The sequence below is a fragment of the Arachis stenosperma genome, chromosome 4, assembly GCF_014773155.1.
Source record: "Arachis stenosperma cultivar V10309 chromosome 4, arast.V10309.gnm1.PFL2, whole genome shotgun sequence".
NCBI classification, from domain to species: Eukaryota; Viridiplantae; Streptophyta; class Magnoliopsida; order Fabales; family Fabaceae; genus Arachis; species Arachis stenosperma.
In genome coordinates, this window is record NC_080380.1 from 71,256,295 (window position 1) to 71,260,099 (window position 3,805).

The following is a 3,805-nucleotide window of genomic DNA, read 5'->3' on the forward strand; positions in this document are numbered from 1 at the left end:
TGGCTAGTTTTAGTATAAATATAACTTTTTACTATTGTATTTTCATCCTGGATCCTGAATTGTATTTTTGATCCTGTGATCACGTTTTGGGGGCTGGCCATTCGGCCATGCCTGGACCTTCGTCACTTATGTTTTTTCAACGGTGGAGTTTCTACACACCATAGATTAAGGGTGTGGAGCTCTGTTGTACCTCAAGTTTTAATGCAATTACTACTATTTTTTATTCAATTCCGCTTGTTCTTATTCTAAGATATTTGTTGCACTTCAACATGATGAATGTGATGATCCGTGACTGTCATCATCATTCTCACCTATGAACGCGTGACTGACAACCACTTCCGTTCTACCTTAGATCGGGCGCATATCTCTTGGATTCCTTAATCAGAATCTTCGTGGTATAAGCTAGAATTGATGGCGGCATTCATGAGAATCTGGAAAGTCTAAACCTTGTCTGTGGTATTCCGAGTAGCATTCAAGGATTGAATGATTGTGACGAGCTTCAAACTTGAGTTTGTTGGGCATGATGACAAACGCAAAAGAATCAAGGGATTCTATTCCAACATGATCGAGAACCGACAGATGATTAGCCGTGCTGTGACAGAGCATTTGGACCATTTTCACTGACAGGATGGGATGTAGCCATTGACAACGGTGATGCCCTACATATAGCTTGCCATGGAAAGGAGTAAGAAGGATTGAATGAAGGCAGTAGAAAAACAGAGATTCAGGAGGAGCACAGCATCTTCATACGCCTATCTGAAATTCCCATCGATGATCTACATACGTGTTTCTATCTTTATTTTCAGTTTATTTATTATTAGTATTCGAAAACTCCATAACCATATATTATCCACCTAACTGAGATTTATAAGATGACCATAGCATGCTTCATACCAACAATCTTCGTGGGATCGATCCTTACTCACGTAAGGTATTACTTGGACGACCCAGTGCACTTGCTGGTTAGTTGTGCGGAGTTGTGACTAAGTGTGATTCACGTTTGAGGGCGCTACCTAGTTTTTGGCGCCATTGTTGATGATTACATTTTCGTGCACCAAGTTTTTGGCGCCGTTGCCGGGGATTGTTCGAGTTTGGACAACTGACGGTTCATCTTGTTGCTCAGATTAGGTAATTTTCTTTTTGTTTTGTTTTCAAAAAAAATTTTCAAAAATTTTTCCCTATTTTCAAAAAAAAATTTTAATTAAAAATAAATTATTCTATGGCTTCAGAATTTTTAAGAATGAATTCTAGTATTTTATGAAGCATGTTGAAGCTTGGCTGGCTGTAAAGCCATATCCAAATTCTTTTGAATTTCTTATTTTCCTTTTCCTATTTGTTTTTCGAAAAATATAAAATAAAATCCAAAAAAATAATAAAATTATAAAAATAAAAAATATTTTTGTGTCTCTTGTTTGAGTCTTGTATCATGTTTTAAGTTTGGTGTCAATTGCATATTCATCTTGTTCTTGCAATTTTCAAAAATTCATGCATTCATAGTGTTCTTCATGATCTTCAAGTTTTCTTGGTAAGTCTTTTTTTTTTTATCTTGATGTTTTCTTGTTTTGAATCTTTTGTTGTTTTTCATGTGCATTTTTGCATTCATATTGTATAAGCATTAAAGATTTCTAAGTTTAGTGTCTTGCATGTTTTCTTTGCATAAAAAATTTTTCAAAAATATGTTCTTGATGTTCATCATGATCTTCAAAGTGTTCTTGGTGTTCATCTTGACATTCATAGTGTTCTTGCATGCATCATGTGTTTTGATTCATAATTTTTATGTTGTGAGTCACTTTTGTTGTTTTTCTCTCTCATCATTAAAAATTTTAAAATAAAAAAAATATCTTTTCCTTTTTTCTCTCAAAATTTCGAAAATTTGGGTTGACTTAGTAAAAAATTTTTAAAATTAGTTGTTTCTTGTAAGTCAAGTCAAATTTTCAAATTTTAAAAATCTTATCTTTTTAAAACTTTTTCAAAAATTAAATCTTTTTCATTTTTCTTATTAATTTTTGAAAATTCTTTAAAATATTTTTCAAAAATTTTTTTCTTAATTTTATCTTTATTTTCGAAACTTAACTAACAAGTAATGTGATTAGTTCAAAAATTTGAAGTTTGTTACTTTCTTGTTAAGAAAGGTTCAATCTTTAAATTCTAGAATCTTATCTTTTAGTTTCTTGTTAGTTAAGTAATTGATTTTAATTTTAAAAATTAAATCTTTTCTAACCATATTTTTTAATCATATCTTTTTATTTTATCTTTTATATCATATCTTTTTTTCAAAATTTTATCTTTTTTCAAAAATTTGATTTTAAAATATCTTTTCTAACTTCTTATCTTCTTATCTTCTTATCTTTTCAAATTTGATTTTCAAATCTTTTTCAACTAACAATTTGACTTTTTGTTTGTTTCTTATCTTTTTCAAAACCACCTAACAACTTTTCTCTCTCTAATTTTTGAAAATACCTCCCTCTTTTTCAAAAATTCTTTTTAATTAATTAATCGTTTTAAATTTTAATTTTATCTTCCCTTTTATTTTCGAAAATCATTTAACTCCTTTTCAAAATTTATTTTCAAAAATTTTCCCCTCTCTCATCTTATTCTATTTATTTATTCATTTACTAACACTTCTCTTCATCTCAAATCAATGTCCTTATCTTCACCCTTGTGTTTGGATTCTCTTTTCTTTATCCCCTTTCTTTTTCTACTAATAATAAGGAACCTCTTTACTGTGATATAGAGGATTCCTCTTCTTTTTCTGTTCTCTTCTCCTTTATATGAGCAGGAACAAGGAAAAAGGCGTTCTTGTTGAAGCTGATCCAGAACCTGAAAGGACTTTGAAGAGGAAACTAAGAGAAGCTAAATTACAACAATTCAGAGACAACCTTACTGAAATTTTTGAACAAGAAAAGAAGATGGCAGCCGAACCCAACAACAATAATGCAAGAAGGATGCTTGGTGATTATACTGCACCTACTTCCAAGTTTGATGGAAGAAGCATCTCAATTCCTGCCATTGGAGCAAACAATTTTGAGCTAAAACCTCAATTAGTTGCTCTAATGCAACAGAACTGCAAGTTTCATGGACTTTCATTAGAAGATTCCTACCAGTTCTTGACTGAGTTCTTGCAGATCTGTGAGACTGTTAAGACTAATGGAGTAGATCCTGAAGTCTACAGGCTCATGCTTTTCCCTTTTGCTGTAAGAGACAGAGCTAGAGCATGGTTAGACTCTCAACCTAAAAATAGCCTGGACTCTTGGGATAAGCTGGTCACGGCCTTCTTGGCTAAATTCTTTCCTCCTCAAAAGCTGAGCAAGCTTAGAGTAGATGTTCAGACCTTCAAACAAAAAGATGGGGAATCCCTCTATGAAGCTTGGGAAAGATTCAAGCAGATGACCAAAAGATGTCATTCTGACATATTTTTAGAATGGACCATGATAGATATATTCTATTATGGTCTATCTGAGTTCTCTAAGATGTCACTGGACCATTCTGCAGGTGGATCCATTCACCTAAAGAAAACGCCTGTAGAGGCTCAAGAACTTATTGACATGGTTGCAAATAACCAGTTCATGTACACTTCTGAAAGGAATTCCGTGAATAATGGGACACCTCAAAGGAAGGAAGTTCTTGAATTGATGCTCTGAATGCCATTTTGGCTCAGAACAAAATGTTGACTCAGCAAGTCAACATGATTTCTCAAAGTCTGAATGGATGGCAAAATGCATCCAACAGTACTAAAGAGGCATCTTCTAAAGAAGAAGCTTATGATCCTGAGAACCCTGCAATAGCAGAGGTAAATTATATGGGT

At 32.8% G+C, this 3,805-nt stretch overlaps 1 non-coding gene across 1 annotated transcript; it reads right to left on the minus strand.

Moving 5' to 3' along the window:
* Positions 1–3,308: 3,308 nt before the first annotated feature.
* LOC130978534 (small nucleolar RNA R71) lies at positions 3,309–3,412 on the minus strand. The gene has a single exon (XR_009086160.1). It is a non-coding gene; the product is annotated as a small nucleolar RNA R71 (small nucleolar RNA).
* Between the last annotated feature and the right edge of the window lie 393 nt (positions 3,413–3,805).